Here is a 19,138-nt window from a genome sequence, read left to right as displayed (position 1 = left end):
AGAGGTGTGTCTTGACCATATGCGAACACTGTTGTTCATTTTAAAATGCTTCAATCATTTGCATAATTGCCAATTTGTAAGGACACGCAAGAGAGATATTTCAAAAAAAGAATCAGCGTTTGTAATGCAATAGGTCCCGTTTTCCGAGAGTTTAAGCTATTAGCATAGCAAATGATTATGGCTTTTATTTATGTTTTAAAAACCAAAACATAAATAACAGGCATTGTCATTTACAATCCCAATAGCTCATACTCGCGTAAATGCGAGACCTATGGCATTGCAAATGCTTGTTATTACTCAGCAGTGCAATGGTGTAGTCTGCGCATTCTCGGGTTCCTTTTTGCTGTTTAGTAAAGGTATTTCATGTATACTAATGAACAACAGTGTCTTTTAATTGAAAAAATAGGACTTATCTTTCTTTTTTTCCAGATGTATCACAATGATTTATCAATGGATTTTCACCTAGACTGTGGGACATCAAAGGTATTTTTTTCCAATAAACACTGTAAATTGTAAAGGGAACGGCCAAAGAGCTGCTGCATGTGCCATACCAAGGTTTGGACACGGTATTGTAAGTTAGGCAAGTCTGTGGCAATACACTTCATGAAAGATGAAAATGTTTTGTTTTCTTTGTTCAGTGTTTTTTTTAAATGTTTGTACAGTTTCATTAGAAGCCAAAGTGCCTCTGAAAGTTTTACCCTTTTCAGTAATTGTGTGCACTGCACACTTCTTTTAGATGACAAATTCAATCAAATCTTATCTGAGGTGTAGAACCCCAACTTCCCACTTCGCAAAAGTCTAATTCTTGGATCTGAGATATTCATGAGACACTCAAGTTTGGTATTCTCCTACATTTTTCCCATTCACACATTCACTAAAGAAAATATTTCTGTTAGACGGCGACCTCAGAGGAGCCCGGGAAGGGAGTCCTGACTACCCTGAGACCCACCCTCAAGTATCGTAGCCGGGCACTGGCGGGAGACTCCTCAGGAGGAGAAGTCTCGTATCGAGGATCGTACTTCGGGCACCACACGACACAGAAACAACACACCGTGCGTTCTTAGGAACCAATCTTTATCAAGTAGGTTAGCACTGCAAATATGTACAAGGAGAGCGCGGGCTCAATGAGTCTCGGACGGGATAGGGGGTAGCGGGACAGTCTTTGGCACAAAAGTTCAAGGTAAGGAGGTACCCGGCGCACAGCTCTCAATCCTCGAGCTGGGGGGTAGGCTGGTTGTCGTGGGGTCCGGCGGGACCAGTGGAGTCTGTGGAAGCCGCGAGTCACTCAGCGGGCTCAGGTACAAGTTCGGAGGTCTTACGATCTTCAGGGAGCCGCGAGTCACTCAGCAGGGCTCAGGTACAAGTTCGGAGGTCTTACGATCTTCGGGGAGCCGCGAGTCACTCAGCAGGGCTCAGGTACAGGTTCGGAGGTCTTACGATCTTCAGGGAGCCGCGAGTCACTCAGCAGGGCTCAGGTACAAGTTCGGAGGTGTTACGATCCTCGGGGAGCCGCGAGTCACTCAGCAGGGCTCAGGTAGTTCCAAGTTCCAGGAGCCGCGACCGCGTCAGCAGGCTCTCGTTGTTCCAGCGTCGAATCTGCCGGACAGTCCCAGAGCACCCCTTGTTATAGGTCGACCCCTCTTTTGATGTCCGGAGTCTGTGCAGGCAGGGGTCTTGTCACCTGGGGGTCGCTTGTCGGGGGTTTCCTGACATTGTCTTTTGATCCTTTCAGGGCCGGGTCGGGAGGAGTCCCAGACACCCAGCAGGCGTGGAGCCAGCCTTCGGGGAGGCCGGAGGGCCGATCGAAACCCATCGTCCCAGGGGAGTTCAGAGGTGCGATAGAAACTGCTCCTCCCTCTCTCAGCCCCTGGAAGCGTGATGTCCTCCAGCCGGAGTGGCGCCTCTAGGCCCGGGTCGCGCTGGGGCCGGGCGGCCATCTTGGTGCATGAGGTGGGCACGCGGGCCCGGGGTGGCCGAAAGGAGAGAGGCCATGGGCGAGGGTGTCCGGGTTGAGTGCGTGTGTTCTGGTAGAAAGGCTTGGTGAGGCCGGGGGATTGGGGCCGCCGGCACCAGGTTAGGTGGTGTGGGGACCAGTAGAGCCATGTTACGAGGCCGGGTCCAACACGCATCCCCCCCAGCTGAAAGCCGGAGAGAACTGCCCATCATCTTGGGGGGTTCTCTTCGCTGAGGCGGAAGAACCGGGAGAGGCCATCGGCGTTGGCGTGGTCCGTCCCAGGACGGTGTTCCATGGTGAAATCCATCCCCTGGAGGGAGATTGACCACCGCAGTAGCTTGGGGTTTTCTCCCCGCATCTGCATAAGCCATCGCAAGGGCCGATGATCGGTTTGGACTTTGAAATGGGTGCCGAACAGGTAAGGGCGTAGTTTCTTGAGTGCCCAGACCACGGCAAAGGCTTCGCGCTCAATGGTACTCCATCGCTGTTCTCTGGGTAACAGCCGCCGACTGAGGAAGGCGACGGGCTGGTCCAGGCCTTGGTCATTCATCTGGGACAGGACGGTCCCAATGCCATGCTCGGAGGCATCGGTCTGGACTACAAACTCCTTGGAGTAGTCGGGAGCCTGGAGGACGGGGGCCGTGCACATGGCCTTCTTTAGGGCATCGAACGCCTCCTGGCAGGCGGGTGTCCACTGAACCTTTTTTGGCTGTTTTTTGGATGTGAGTTCTGTGAGGGGGCCGACAAGGCTGCCATACCCCTTGATGAATCTGCGGTAGTAGCCAGTGAGGCCCAGAAAGGCTCGGACCTCCGTTTGGGTGGTGGGGGGTTCCCAGGCCACGATGGCGTCGATTTTTGGTTGTAGAGGGGCGACCTGGCCACTCCCGACTTGGTGCCCCAGGTAGACTACTGATCCTTGTCCAATTTGGCACTTGCTGGCTTTTACTGTCAGGCCTGCCTGGCGCAGGGCGGTTAGCACTCTCCGGAGGTGCTGGAGGTGCTCACTCCATCCGGAACTGAAAACGGCGATGTCGTCCAGATAGGCCGCGCTGAACTGTTCTAGCCCGGCCAGGACTCTATTTACCAGTCGCTGGAAGGTGGCCGGGGCATTTTTCATTCCGAAGGGCATTACGCGGAAGCGGTAATGCCCATCTGGGGTGGAGAAGGCAGACCGCTCCTTGGCCCCTCGGTGAGCGCAATCTGCCAGTATCCGCAGGTGAGGTCGAAGGTGCTGAGGAACCGTGCTGCCCCGAGTCGGTCAATGAGCTCGTCGGCTCGTGGAATGGGGTGGGCATCGGCTCGGGTGACGTCATTGAGCCCCCGGTAGTCCACACAGAACCGGAGCTCGGGGGCGACACCGGGGGCCACTGCCTTCGGGACCAGGACCACGGGGCTGGCCCAGGGACTGTCAGATGGCTCGATTACTCCCATGGTCAACATCTTTGAGACTTCAGCTTGAATGCAGGACCGGACCCGGTCGGGGACCCGGTAGGCTCGGTGTCTCACCGGCGGGCTGTCCCCGGTGTCCACGTCATGGACACAACAGTCGGTGACTCGGGGGATCAGGGAGAAGAGGTCGGCAAATTGTCCTAGTAGCTGGCGGCAGTCCTCTTGCTGCTGGGCAGTGAGAGCTGAGGAGAGATTCACTCCCTCCACGGAGCCATCCTGCTTCTTGACACACAGGAGGTCCGGGAGGGGATCGGACTCATCTTCGGCCCCGTCATCGGTGGCCAGCAGGAGGCTTAGTTCTGTCCGCACGAAGTGAGGCTTGAGGCGGTTCACGTGAAGGACCCGGAGGGGATCCCGAGGCGACTGGACGTCCACCAAGTATGTGACTGGGCTCTTCCGCTCAATCACTTTGTAGGGCCCGGTCCACCTGTCCTGGAGGGCGCCTGGCTTCACGGGGGCCATGACCCATACTTGTTGGCCCGGCTGGAACTCGACCAGAGTGGCATTCTGGTCGTACCAGCGCTTCATCTCTTCTTGGCTTGTCTCTAAATTGGCCTCGGCCAGTGCTCGGAACTTCCTGGTCTGGTTCCGGAGGGTCAGAACATAGTGGAACACATCTCGTGGGGTGGTCTGGGGTGCCGCCTCCCACCCTTCCTTAACCAAGCTGAGGCGACCTCGGACGGGGTGTCCATAGAGCAACTCAAACGGGCTGAACCCTAGGGACTTCTGGGGGACCTCTCGGTAAGCGAACAAGAGGCAGGGGAGCAGGACGTCCCACTTACGCCGGAGGGGCTCTTCTAGGCCGGTGATCATTCCTTTCAGAGTCCTGTTAAACCTCTCTACTAGGCCGTTCCCCTGGGGATGGTACGGGGTAGTGAATTTGTAGGACACTCCACATTGTTGCCACAGGGACGTCATGTACCTCGAGATAAAATTAGTGCCGCGATCGCTCACGACCTCGCGGGGGAACCCTACCCGGGAAAAGATCCCCATCAGGGCCCGGCCCACTACGGGGGCCGTGACGGTGCGTAGGGGGATCGCCTCAGGGTATCGGGTGGCGTGATCCACCAGGACCAGGATGAAACGGTGACCTTGGGAGGTGGGGGGTCCAGGGGCCCCACGATGTCGATCCCGACTCGTTCAAAGGGGGTACTGACGACCGGGAAGGGTTGGAGGGGAGCCTTGCGCTTCCCCCCACTCTTCCCGCTAGCTTGGCACGTGGGACAGGACTTGCAGTGGGCTTCTACGGCTGCTCTCATCTTAGGCCAGTAAAAATGGGTCACGAGACGGCTGTAGGTCTTGTCTTGACCCATGTGGCCGGCAAGGGGGACGTCGTGGGCTAAGCCCAGGAGGAAGTCTCGGAAGCGGAGGGGTACCACCAGCACCCGTCCGGATCCCAGCTCCACCGACTTCTGCTCACTATACAAAATGCTATTTTCCCAATAAATCCGGTGCGTGCCAGTTTGGTCGCCTGCGGCTTGGCCCTCGGCCTGGCGCCGCAGTCCGACCAGGGAAGGACAGGTGGCTTGCTCCCGGCAAAACTCCTCCCGGGTGGGTCCACCCTCGTGGCGCCATTGGGCCAACTCGGGTAGATCTCCTAACTCAGGGACCGGGGCGGTATCGGACAGGGAGGGCTCGTCGCTGGCGACGGGCCCCTCCGATGGGGGGACGGGAGGACCCTCGGGGGTTACTGCTCTGACTTCTTCGGTCGGGGCGTCTTCGACTTCTCCCAGGGGGGTGAGTCGGGCTGACATCGATCGGGTGGTGGCGCACACCCACTCGGGGAGCCCCATCATCCCTAGGTGGGCCTTGCGTTCGACGTGCTTCCAGGGCGAACTCTCCAGGTCGTTCCCTAGGAGGCAGTCGACCGGCTGGGAGGTTCTTACGGCCACCCTCAGTTTACCTACTACTCCACCCCACTCAAACGGCACCAGAGCTACCTGACACATACTCTCTCTATTATCGGCGGAAATGACTGGGCAAAAGACGTTGGGGAGGATCTGCTCCTCGGGGACTAAGTGCCTGAGGACACCGGTGATGCTGGCCCCGGTGTCCCGCAGGGCCTCTATTTGGTGGCCATTGATCTTAACGAGCTGCCCGTATTTCTTCGTGTTGGAGGGCAGGAGGCTACCAGGGACCATCTCCCTATCTCCCAGGGATACTAGGGCCATGGCTGCGGGTTCCCATTCCCCGGCTTCCTCAACCTCCTCCCCCAGAGCTCTGTTGGCTATCTGTCTTGCAGGGGTGTTTTGGGTGGCCATGGGGCACTCTGGGTCATTGGCGTAGTGCCCGGGCTTCTGGCAACGGAAACAAGTGACGGTTACCCTGTGTCCCCGTCTCCCGGGGGGTCCGGTTACTGGTGGGGGGGGCGCTGGGAAAGGTGGAGATTGGGTCTTCGGAGGACTAGGCTGGGACTCTCTCTGGCCTCCCTGGTTCCCCCCCCCTCTCTGGCGGGGCGGTCCCTGACTGGCTCGGGGGTATTCTCCTACCATGCCCCGGGTGACCCGGGTGTTGGTCCAGCGGTCTGCTTCCACCGCCAGTTTCCTGGGATCGGTGAGTTTGCTGTCGAGCAGATGCTGGCGTAGTTCCACAAAGCAGTTCGCAGCCAGGTGTTCCCACAATAGGAGGTCGGTGAGCTCCTCAAGAGTGGTGACTTTGCTGCCCTTGACCCACCCATCGAAGGCTCGACTAAAAAAGTTTACATATTCTACCCAGGTGGTGCCCGGGATTTTCCTGCAGTCCCGGAATCGTTGACGGTACATCTCGGGGGTGAGACCGTACCTTGTGAGTAGAGCCTCTTTCATGTGGCTGTAGGAGGTCTGCAGAGAGAGGGGTAGGCCGAGCAGGGTGTCTCTTCCTTCGCTCAGAAATCGTCCCCACAACCCTGCCCCCCAGTCCTTCTGCGGGACCCGATGTGAGGTCATGGCGACCTCGTAGGCCCTAAACCATTGCTGAATGTCATCGTTTTTATAATATTCCTTGACCACATCTTTGGGGATGTGGACCTTCTGCTCCGCTGGGGAGGTCGCCTCTCGGTTTCACGGGGGCCTCCCTTCCTCACTTCTGGGCCTTGAGTTCGATTTCCTTCAAGCTGCGCTCGTGCTCCAGTTGGAGCTTCCTTCCTTCGTGTTTCCGTTGGAGCTTCTTCTCTTCTAGCTCGCCTTGCACGCGCATTTGCTCTACTGCTAGCTTTTTCTCTGCTAACTTTAATTCGCCTTCGATTTTGAGCTTAGCTAACTCGAGTTCGTGATTGCGGCTTCTCTCTCTGTCCGCGAGTTCCTCCGGGGATAGGCCCCCGTCTGGTACGATGTTTCGCACCTGATTGTTGCTGCTTTCGCCTTGGGGAGGTTCGGCCTCGTTGGGGCGCTACCCCCTGTTTTCCGGGCGGGAGGCCCCGGTATCCACCCAGGCTTTCAGTGCTTTCTGCAAATCTTCCTTGGTGTTGAGACCGGTGGTAGCGATTCTAAGTTCTTTGCAGAATTGCTTTAGTTCTTTGTGTGTGTATTCTTCTAGTTGTTCCACCTGGAACACCCTGTTGGCGTTGATTTCTGCGGGGATCACGGTGTTTCCTTCTGCCATCTTTGTTGGTAGTGCGTCCGTCGTTCACAGTACGATCTCTCGGTGATGGGCCCGAATCCCGTCGCTTGCCACCAATGTTAGACGGCGACCTCAGAGGAGCCCGGGAAGGGAGTCCTGACTACCCTGAGACCCACCCTCAAGTATCGTAGCCGGGCACTGGCGGGAGACTCCTCAGGAGGAGAAGTCTCGTATCGAGGATCGTACTTCGGGCACCACACGACACAGAAACAACACACCGTGCGTTCTTAGGAACCAATCTTTATCAAGTAGGTTAGCACTGCAAATATGTACAAGGAGAGCGCGGGCTCAATGAGTCTCGGACGGGATAGGGGGTAGCGGGACAGTCTTTGGCACAAAAGTTCAAGGTAAGGAGGTACCCGGCGCACAGCTCTCAATCCTCGAGCTGGGGGGTAGGCTGGTTGTCGTGGGGTCCGGCGGGACCAGTGGAGTCTGTGGAAGCCGCGAGTCACTCAGCGGGCTCAGGTACAAGTTCGGAGGTCTTACGATCTTCAGGGAGCCGCGAGTCACTCAGCAGGGCTCAGGTACAAGTTCGGAGGTCTTACGATCTTCGGGGAGCCGCGAGTCACTCAGCAGGGCTCAGGTACAGGTTCGGAGGTCTTACGATCTTCAGGGAGCCGCGAGTCACTCAGCAGGGCTCAGGTACAAGTTCGGAGGTGTTACGATCCTCGGGGAGCCGCGAGTCACTCAGCAGGGCTCAGGTAGTTCCAAGTTCCAGGAGCCGCGACCGCGTCAGCAGGCTCTCGTTGTTCCAGCGTCGAATCTGCCGGACAGTCCCAGAGCACCCCTTGTTATAGGTCGACCCCTCTTTTGATGTCCGGAGTCTGTGCAGGCAGGGGTCTTGTCACCTGGGGGTCGCTTGTCCGGGGTTTCCTGCCATTGTCTTTTGATCCTTTCAGGGCCGGGTCGGGAGGAGTCCCAGACACCCAGCAGGCGTGGAGCCAGCCTTCGGGGAGGCCGGAGGGCCGATCGAAACCCATCGTCCCAGGGGAGTTCAGAGGTGCGATAGAAACTGCTCCTCCCTCTCTCAGCCCCTGGAAGCGTGATGTCCTCCAGCCGGAGTGGCGCCTCTAGGCCCGGGTCGCGCTGGGGCCGGGCGGCCATCTTGGTGCATGAGGTGGGCACGCGGGCCCGGGGTGGCCGAAAGGAGAGAGGCCATGGGCGAGGGTGTCCGGGTTGAGTGCGTGTGTTCTGGTAGAAAGGCTTGGTGAGGCCGGGGGATTGGGGCCGCCGGCACCAGGTTAGGTGGTGTGGGGACCAGTAGAGCCATGTTACGAGGCCGGGTCCAACAATTTCCAAATAAATATGACAACTGTCAAATTCTGTACCAAACGAATGATGCACATCTGTACATGATGCACAGCTAAGAGTGTGATCGGTACAGGGATTTTGCGTCCATAAAAAACACAGTGCTCGTCAACAGAGACCATAAAAGTGCAAGTGCAAAATACAGTATGCAGAGAATATTAAAACCAGACCTGCACAATGGGTACCAAAAGGAGTGGTACACAACATGAGGTAGAGTACAATGAGCATTAAAACGTTGGTAACCAATTGGAAGTAAAAAATAACACAGACGGTTAAAAAACAGAGCTAAAAGTATCCACAGGAACACAAACTAATAGTCCATTCTGGTTTAGGTGAACATGGGTATGGAGTAAGAACCATGACAACAAAAGACTTTTCCTAAACCACTCGGGCGACAAGGCCCGCTATTCTGGCAGGTTGCTATGTTTTTTACACTCTCTGAGGCAATAGAAGGCTGCCCAGTAGACCCAAACCAATAACACAAGGATAGTTGAAAATGTTATGGAACGGTGAATAAAAAGTTAATAATCTCTGCAGAGGTTTCACTCTTTCGACAGAAGCCTTCTTAATGTTACCATGTGGCCCAGGAACTTGGCAACAGCACAAACAATCATCGAGCTAGGATCTGATTTTAAGATGCAAAGTGCCTCAACATGATGGCATGCACCCACTTGTTTACAGATCGGCTTCAGACATTTACGTCTTGGGCAAGAGTACCTGGAACAAACAAAAAACACATGGGCAATGGACTCTATAGCAGATGTGCACCTGGGGCAATGCTGTGAGGAAGTGGATGTCTGCCTCCAGGTACTAGTATATGAGTTTAGAGAAAGTTATCCAAAGCGGAATTGCGTATAGAATTTCCTGTCGAGGGGAATGGTGATGATTTCAAAATATTGCTCATAAAAACCAGTGATTTTAAAATTAATAAAATCCAAAGTTAGGCGTCCCCACGAGGAGCTGGTGACTGAGCCCTGGGCTACCCATTCCCAATAGTACTTCTTAAGGGCATCTTTGCTAAGGGGCGGTAAATGGTCCTTATTGTCCCAGAGGGCCTCACGACCTAACGCTCTTAGAGAGGTTTTCACATTGCTAATCCAGCTAATCTTGCTGGAAAGGTTGAGAGCAACCACCTCATCAAGAGCGGCAGCATACGAGGCCAACCCCGGGGTGTTCCTAATACGCAGCCAGAATAGTAGAGGTCGTAACTTGGCCTTTTTCCACAATGGATGGTCTATTCAAGTCAAGTCGTAGTGAGTGGTGTGCTCTGCGGTAGGGAAACAAGAGACCTGAGAAACTTGTCCTCAGAGTTCAGTAGAGCATTCATCCTTTCAAATCCCCGTAATTCTGCTCCATATAGTGCCACGCCCACAGCTTTAGCCTCATAAATCTGAATTGGGGCTGCCACTGATTTAGAAAAAGAGGTACTATTCTCCTTAAGCAAGGCCCCAACGATTTGTCTGTGCTCGAGCGTCTGCTTTTCTATGTGGGATTTCCATGACATATGTTCGGAGATGGTAATTCCCAAGTAGCCAAAAGTATTCACCCTCTACACGGGGCCCCTCCTATTGTTAGTTTACCACTAAATGACTTATGGGGGTTGAAGGGAAGGAGCTTCGTGTTTAGGATGTTAATCTCCAAACCCCGTGAGTCACAAAAGGAGTAAACGATTGGAGCCCAACTGGTGTTTTTGATACCAACACAGTATTGTCAGCGAATAATAGAGTTCTCACTTTTTCTCCCCCTATGGCTGGGGCATCAGCTGGAACCTCTGCAAGGTAATGTACTACACCCTTCACAGAGAGGGAGAAGAGTGTGGGTGCCAGGAAGCAGTCCTGGCGTTCCCCCCTATTGACTACTCGCAGGTCTGAAACCTGGCCTTGGGAGCCCCAGCGCAACCTAGCAAAGTTAGCCTCATGGATACTTATGAGTGATAAAATCTCCTTGGAGCGGCCCATATTACTTAGAACCTGCCAGAATTTACTCATGGGGACTAGATCGAAGGCAGTCTTCAGGTCAAGGAAGGCTACATAGAGACTCCTGCGACCCAAGACTATTACCTTCCAGATAAGAAGTAGAAAATGAAACACCTGATCAATGTTGTTCGTCTTCTGTCTAAAACCAGCCTGGAATGAGGAGAGGATGTTTTATTCACTCATCCAATCCTGGACCTTAAGGAGGAGTGCCTGTGTGAAGACCTTTTGGATACAATCTATCCAACTAATTGGCCAATAATTGCCAGGATGAGATCTGTCGCCTTTCTTATACACTGGGATCAACCATGCTCCCTTGAGGCTATGGCATTCGCGAAGGCCAAGATGCAGTTAGCCCAATTCTCAATGTCATTTTTAAACATGTCACCCGGAATACCGTCCAGCCTAGCAGCTTTAGCCTGGCAATAGAATTAATGCAAGTTATAATTTCATTTGGAGTGCTGGAGCAAGGGCCTGGCCATAGGAGGCTTCATCTCTCAAGTGAACTAGGCCCAGAATAAGGCCTTGAGTAATGATTGTGCCATGCAGTGGTAGAGCTTGGCTAACTGGTCAAAGAGTTGAGTGTGTTATGTTATGTTAACAGAAACTTATAAAGCGCAAGGTCACCAGAAGGTTTCATGGCGCTGATCTTTGATATTGTCAAGGCGAGACAAGCTATGTGTAGGCTTGCTCAAACAGCCAAGTCTTGAGCGCCTTTCTGAACCCCAACAGTTTATCGCGCATCCTGATTGCTAGTGGTAAAGAGTTCCAAAATTTAGGGGCAATCCCTAATCTTGTCCAGCCGTCCTGGCTGATCCGTCAAGCTTTGAAGCTCAGCTGTGGATGTCAGCAGGTTGTTTAATAAATTCTAGCTTATCTTTATTCATAACTTCCGGTTTCACTCTGGGATGCCAGCACGATCGGCATGGTGCACACCGCAATGACTTTCTCGTAGGTGGAGCAGCTATTCTCTCTTGAAGGACCGCCTAAATACTATCTGGCCCTCTTTGGGAGAGTGATTGGTTTCCTCCTTTTAGTTAATGGGAGTACATACTGATAATAAAAAAAAAAAATCTTCACTTGGTTTGAGAAACTGCGCTTAGATTACATGCCAGTGGAGTCCACTATCATCTTTGATGCGGACTCGTCGTGACTAGATTGCTCTCTTGGATTTGTCTACTGGACGCTCTATTCCTGAGTATTGTTTGTCCTGATGGTGACCACCCAAGTTTAATTTGGGCCGAAACGCCGTCAACGCCTACATGTGGCCTTGATTGAAGAATATGCAATCTTTTACGTTATATGGAATATACTACTAGAACCCTTGTTAGGATTCTAGTCTTATCTTTATTCAGAGTCACCTGGGGCCACTTAAAGTGATGGATATCATTAGAAGGGAATATCTCCTTTGAGGACAGGACATGGCTTAAAGAACTGGGTGGACCCACCCAGAGTGACCTCAACGAGAGTTGTTAGGGATTATGGTCACTATCCACAGTAGAACCCACACGCATGTCGAGCGCTCTGGACCACAGCTTGAGGTCCCACAAAATATAGTCGATACAACTTAGATTTTTGGTCCTGTTAAACGTATTAGCCCCCCTTAGATCAGAAGCAGCAACCATTTGCTGCCCTTAGGCCGAACTCCAAGGAAAGCACTTTTAGCTGGAGTGCTACTTGGGTCAATTGTTTTTATAGGGGGGAGGTTGAGGTGGGAGACATGCCACAGTTTATCCTCCTAATTAACCTCACAGATATCCTCACTATCCAGGGGTGCAAAGGTGACATTAAAGTCACAGGCTACAATCAGCGGAGGTGGAGTGACTCTGTCATCCAGAAGGGCCTCCAGCTCATCTATCATATCTGACCTCTTTCCCGCTTTAGTTCCTCTAGCATAGACATTATAGATGTCAAGTAAGGCTCCATTCTGGCCTGTGAGTTGCACGGCTAGAATGTCCAAACTGTCGTACCGCAACTCATGTGCGGTACACTGAAGTGCAATTTTGATCCAAATTATCAGCCCCCTTGCAGGCGTCCCGGCTTATTGGAGATTGCAGGAGGGGTGGAATGTTACATAGTCAGGCACATAAACAGGGATAGTACTCTATGTTTCCTGTAGTAGGCATATGTCGAATGATTCAACAAGATGTATCCAATGTGGAAGAGTCAATTTCCATGATAGCACATTGAGCGTACTACCTACTTCCTGCCTACTAAACAAGTTGAGTTGTGGTATAACAAGGGAATTCCCTGTGTTCGCAGACAACTTTGCATATGTAGTGCCAGGCGCTCCAATGGTCACTCCTCCGCCGGGACACAAAAGCTCATTAGGGTGTCGGATTGCATTGTGCGGAACACATGTAGAGCAGTTAGAGGTAGGGGAAATTGTATCTATACATGAGTGCTGGGAGTTTTGGAAAAGTGGTAAAGGAGCCTTAGAGTGCAGATGAATGCTAGGAGATGCAAGTCAGTCAATAGTAGCCAGATTGGAATAGGTAGCAAGGTAAATGGATGAAGATTGGACTCTACCAGGCAGGGGGTTATGTGGTAAACTGTACTCAAATTGAATTGTAGAGGGTGTAGGAGCACTAGAACTATCTTCTAAGGCTATCAGATTATGGGCCATCATCTTATCAGCCAAGCGCACTTCAATGCAATCCATTTGATTGCTGCGGCAAGTATGCCTTCGGTCTCCTATTATGTCGTCTCTGACTACTGAACGACTGCCCCTCATATGTTGAGTACAATGTATAATTTTATTGATGAGCGACTCTTCCCCTTCGTATTTTTGGTTTGGCAAAAGTTTAGCGACATTGACCATAAAGATGGATTTAGAGAGTGAGATCGGGCGCCTACTCTGACCATTTGTGTTGTTGCGTGAATAAGCATTGCTGTAAGATCTGGGCAGCTGTTCAAAAATAGGCGGAGAGACCCATTTTAAATTTGAGGCCTGCCTAGATTGAATAATGTACCTATTGTGCCCAATTAGGTAATTTTGCCTGGATACAGCAATGGGATCTGGCTTGGGAATGACAGGAACAATACTCATAGGGGTTTGGGTCGAGGTTGTATGCACAAGGGAAGATGAAGTGACACAGCACCTGCATGGCGGAGAAGGGGGCTGAGATCTACTTGCACTACGCGCTGTAGGCAGCTGGCTCTGTATATCCTATACCAAAATGAGGTAAAGTGTGCACAGCGTGCAGTGGAACCCCAAAGATAGGCAGAGGTCAAAGTAGACAGCACCTTACTCTCTTTTTGTGGTAGTGTGGGCGAACAGTAAGGCTTTTTTTAGAGGGTAGTTGTTAAGCATTTATTGAACACACTCCATCAGTAAATTATGTCACACACTCAAAGACTGAACTCAGACCAATTTTGTTTGCATAAGAATATCATTAAGATATTTTATTTCTAGAACCAAGCCAAGCCTGGCACAGGTAAGGGAAATAAATGCATTGCAAAATCATGCCTGGCTCACCCATGCCTTATGACAGGGGACTTAGAAAGGGATTTAGAACTGTTACAATCATGGCTCACGGATAGGCTGGATGACCTTGCCCCGGTGCGGCCTCCTCGCAATACAGCTAAACGGGCTTCTGCCCCCTGGTTTACCGAAGCACTGGCGGCTTCACGGCGGCAGTGCAAGGTAGCAGAGAGAGCTTGGCGGTCGCAATATGATCCCGCGGCAAAGCTTGCTTACAGAGCCTCTGTCAAAGCCTACCATCGCGACATCCTCTCTGAAAAAAGAGGCTATTTTTCAAGGAGAATTGAGACTGCCTCCAATTCGTGCAAGGAGATATTCGCCATCGTGAGGGAATTTATGGCCCCTCGTGCTCCTTCGACTCAGGTACCCCCTACTGAGGCGTGGGTGAGTGCCCTTGCCAATTTCTTCACCTCCAAGATCAAATCGATTCAGGACTCCTTCCCCTTGAAGGGGGTTGAAGTATCTCACTATTCTGATGATGTCTTCGACTTAACAGCTAGTGCAGACCCGGTTCTGGCAGACTTTTCGCCACTTTCAGTTTCCTCGTCCCTGGACCTGATGGCCTGCCTTAAATCGGGATCACCTCTTGATGTATGCCCTGCCAAATTTTTGGCAAAGATGGCCGAAGTCATTAATCCCATCGTGAATCCTATTCTGAACCGCTCTTTGAGTGAGGGTGTGGTCCCTCAGGCCTGGAAGCAGGCGATGATCATCCCTCTGCTTAAAAAGCCCGGCCTGGACTCGGAGGTGTTGGCTAACTACAGGCCCATTTCGCTTCTGCCCACCTTTGCTAAGATCCTGGAGAAGCACGCGCATACGGTGCTCTCCGACTATCTGGAATCCCATGATCTGCTGCACTCCACCCAATCCGGCTTCCGCACCAACTTGAGCACCGAAACAGCGCTCCTGGAAGTCTCGGAGGCAATTAAGGAGGTGCTGGACTCAGGAGGCAAAGCGATTCTTGTGATGCTCGATCTGTCGGCGGCCTGTGACACCGTCCCCCATGAGGTTCTCCTCGCCAGACTTTATGAGATCGGTCTGAGGGGGACGGTGTTCAGCTGGTTTCGATCTTTCTTGGCTGGCCGTCGACAAACGGTCTGGGCCTCCTCCAGTTCCGCCGAGATGCCGTCACTCGGTGTCGGAGTCCCACAGGGCTCAGTGCTGAGCCAGACTCTCTTTAACATCTTTATGACCCCTCTGGCGGCACTGGCGGAATCTTTCGGGGCCCAGATCGTTTCCTATGCCGATGATACCCAGCTCCTCTTTACCTGCGGGAAAGGAGCAGATTTTGACGGAGAGAGTATCCGGGGTTGCCTTGGGGCTGTTTTTAATTGGTTCCAGCTTAACAGCCTCAAGTGCAACTCGGATAAATCGGAGGTACTCTTCTTCGGCTGCAGATCGGACCCAGATTGGCAGGAATGGTGGCCTGCTAATATGTTTCCCCCTGCAGGCTCTTCCCAGCTAGCCAAGAACCTGGGGATTAAGATCGATAATGGTCTGACGCTGAGATCCCAGATTCTTGGTCTTACTGGTACCTGTTTCGGCCTCCTCCGGATGCTCCGCAAGTTTCTTCCTATGCTCCCGAAGGATCACAGGAAGATAACGGTTCAGGCTATAATCGGCTCGAGAATGGATTACTCGAATATCCTTTATCTCAGCCTGCCGGAGTATCTGTTGCAACGACTGCAGGTGGTCCAGAATTCGGCAGCACGGGCCATCTTTGGATTACCCGGCCGAGCTAGAACCTCGGGCCTCCTGCAGTCACTCCATTGGCTGCCCATCCGGAAGCGGATAGTCTTTAAGGCCTTGACCTTGGCCCATAAAGCTCTACGTGCTTCAGGAGCAAAATATCTCCAAAAAGGCTAGCTTTTTACCATCCTGCAAGGTCCCTGAGGTCGGGGTCTTTGTTTCTCGCCGTGGTCCCTCGCATAAAAAGGGCACGTATAGGAGGTCGATCTTTCAGACTACTGGCTCCGCAGCTTTGGAATACTTTACCAGTGACACTGCGCAGTACCTCCAATCTGTTGGCGTTTAGGAAGGGCCTAAAAACCTGGCTTTTTATTCTTTAGATATCAGCCTTGATTGTTAGTTTAGGGACTTCTCATTTTTCTGCTTTTTTTTTTCCGTTATGTTGTGGTACAGGTTTGCAATAAAGCGCCGGGACACTCTTTGAGTAGCCGTGCGCTATACAAGACAAATATAACATAACATAACATAACATTATGCAGTGTTTTACAATCAATTGCAGGTTCAAATGCAATTGATTGGAATACAGATAAGTTAAAATGTCAAAATTCAGTTACTTTTCAGATTACTTTTTAAGTAACTTTTTCTACTCAGTGTGATATGCCTAGATATCACACTGGGACATTTCCTAGAGAAAAGGTAGGTAAAATCAGTTTTGCACAATTATAGTTTTTCTGGTTTTCATACAAATCAGCGCCACACTTAGAACATTTTTCAAGGGAAAACAGTCAATGTATTTTTATGGAGGGAAATGAAGTTATCGGTTAACAGGTAAGTACTAGGTCTTTAAGGTTGAGTTTCTGGGGTAAGAGCAAGGGTTCCCCCAGTGTCAAGGATGCACCCTCAGTGGCGCTAGGGCGTCCGGGTGCAGAGTGCTGAGGCCCAATGTTATCCAATGGGGGATCGGGGGCCTCCGGTTGGTGGCTGCTCATGAGCAGGCCACAGGGTTGTGGGAGCAAAGCTCCTGGTGTTAGCCTCAGGGCAAAGGGGTGTTCGAGTTAGAACCCGCGGCGCAGGGGCGGCTGGGTGCAGGTGTTGTTTTGACGTCAGGTACCATGTTGGTTTCAAAGGGGATTCTCCGGTTTTGACAAAGAATGTAGGCTCGGGGACGCAGATGTTATGGAGGTGACCACCGGTTGGAGAGGTAAGTTGGGATGGCTGGGGATGCTGGGGCACTGTCGGTTGGGCCCCCCCAAGGCCGTGGGACTTCGGGTGCGGGAGTGTCTTTAGGCGTTGGGTTTTCTTACCAGCTCCAGTCACGACCTGGGGGATCCTCCAGAAAAAAAACTGCAGGCGTCGTGTAGAGGGTCGAGGTAGGTCAGGGATCACCAGATCTCAGGTCAGGATCACCGGGGAGACCTCCTCGTGGTGTTGGGCCACTCAAACTCGGCCCGTGGGCATCGGGTGCAGAGTGGTGCAGACTTGCGAATTTGGCCAGAGACAGAGTCCGCGGGTGAGCAAATCCGGTGCTCACGTTAAACAGAGTCTTTTCTGTGGAAGGCAGGGCAGGTCTTGAGGTTGTGGGCTGCAGGACACACAGGGATGTCGCTTCTGTAAGTTCAAGGTGGGGACAGGCCGGTAGGGCTGGGGCCAAGTCAGTGGGCGTCCTCATCTTCTTAGCTTCAGCACGGCTATTGGTCCTTCTTTTCTTCTTGGTCGGTTCTTGTCTGAGGAGGCAAGGTTCAGGGGTGCCCCTAAATACTAGATTTAGGGGCGTTACAGGTAAGTAAAGGTTGGGACCAATGGGTCCCTTGCTTGGGATGGGTAAACACCCTATTATGCCACCCTCCAGTGGGAGGGGGGCATATGCCTCACTTTCGTTGGCTGTGTCCCCCATCTGCTAGATGGCGTGGACTGAGAGTTGTGCTTCAACTCTCCTCCCCACCTGAGCGGCGGGGGTGGAAAAGGTGGGCACACCTCCCTTCCTCACTTTGTTTTCCCTGCTGATTCTCCCACCCAAAGTGAGGGTCAGAACTGGTGGGGTCAGTTACTGAAAGCAGCAGTAAGCCTTTGAAGCTTCCCCTTCATAGACCCTGCCCATCCTGGGGTGGGAGGCTTAGCACTCAGCCTGGACACTAGTGTTAGGTCATTTTTCAGAGGGCATCTCTAAAATGCCTTCTGTGTGCATTTTTTATTAAATCCCACACTGGCGTCAGTGTGGGTTTAATGTGCTGAAAAGTTTGATACCAAACTTCCCAGTTTTCAGTAAAGTCATTATGGTACTGTGGTGTTCGTATTGACAAACTCCCAGCACCATATACTCTTAAGGGCAGCACTGCACTAATAGCATTACTGCACTTACAGTGTCTAAGAATAGGCTTAGACACTGTAGGGGTACAGGGCTCATACACTTGTACCCTCACCACTGGTATAGTGCACCCAGCTGGGGGGGTGGCTGATCTATGTCAGGGCAGTGGGTTGTGGGCATGGCACACAGGGATGTGTGCCATGTTGCCTCTTCACTTTGCTCTGCACCAAAGCATGCAGCCTGCAAAGGCAGTGTGTGTGTGTGTGTGTGTGTGTGTAAAGGTACAGGGCCTCTAAGGGTGGCACAATAAGTGCTGCAGCCCTTAGAGGCCTTCCCAGGTCACAGTGCCCTTGATACCAGTGGTACCATTTACAAGGGGCTGACCTGTGGCCAGAGAGTACAAATTGTGTTTTGTTTTCAATCCAGTTTTAGGGAAAGACCATAGGGCCTGGGTACTTGTTTGGCAGGAGCCCAAGGCACACTCATTCAAAGTACATCAGCAGTTTAGCAAAAAGTAGGGGCAACCATGCAAAAAGAGGGCACTTTCTTACACTAGCTACGAGTAGATTAATCTGAACAGTAAGTTCTTTGATTGTTAATTTCAACAAGCTAAGTTCAGACCTATGATCAGTAATGGTTTTGAAGATAGATGGATTAATCTGTGTTAGACTTTCAATTTGTCAATCATACTCGTCTTCACCCATTGTCCACACCCCTCCTGAAGGGTTTTCCTCCCCTGTCACAGTCTGTCAGATACAACACTGCCATCTTGATTGTGAATTAAATCCAATAGTGGTAGGAACCTGTTGCTCCGTCTAAGGCTTGGCCTGGCTATCGGGAACTGATTGGGGTTCGAGCATCGCTGGTTGATTGGACTCGTTGTCGACATCCGTGGTGGTAACACTAGGGGTTACTTGGGTCAGTTTGGTACTGTGTGTGCTGGGCTTCTTAAACATTGACGGGATATGTTTATGTGCCTTAGATTTAGAGCCAATTGAGATGACCTCTGGTGTGCAAACTGAGGCAATCCTGGAAAGGGTTAGTATCTCCTCGCACTCAACCAAAAGGTCATTAATACGATCTATCACACAATTGTTCCCAGAAGTCTTGCAGGAGAGCTTAGCTTTGTTCGTTTTTATTTGAGGCTCCTGCCCTCCCCCTCCATGGATTTTCTTTTCCCCATAAGTAGCTTTTTCCTGGAAGAGGTAAGACTAGACTTGAGGGGGTCTAGTGAACACTAGTATGGTGCAGAACAAATAGACCCGCACTGTCTAGAATGCCCACCCCAGCGGGTGTCACCTTGTACTCACACCCTCACACTTTCAGCCTGCTTCAATATATTACTTAGTTCAACAAAAGCTTAGAGATAAATAGTGCCA

Source organism: Triturus cristatus, chromosome 7 (assembly GCF_964204655.1).
Source record: "Triturus cristatus chromosome 7, aTriCri1.1, whole genome shotgun sequence".
Taxonomy (NCBI): Eukaryota; Metazoa; Chordata; class Amphibia; order Caudata; family Salamandridae; genus Triturus; species Triturus cristatus.
Note: the sequence above shows the minus strand (reverse complement) of the source record.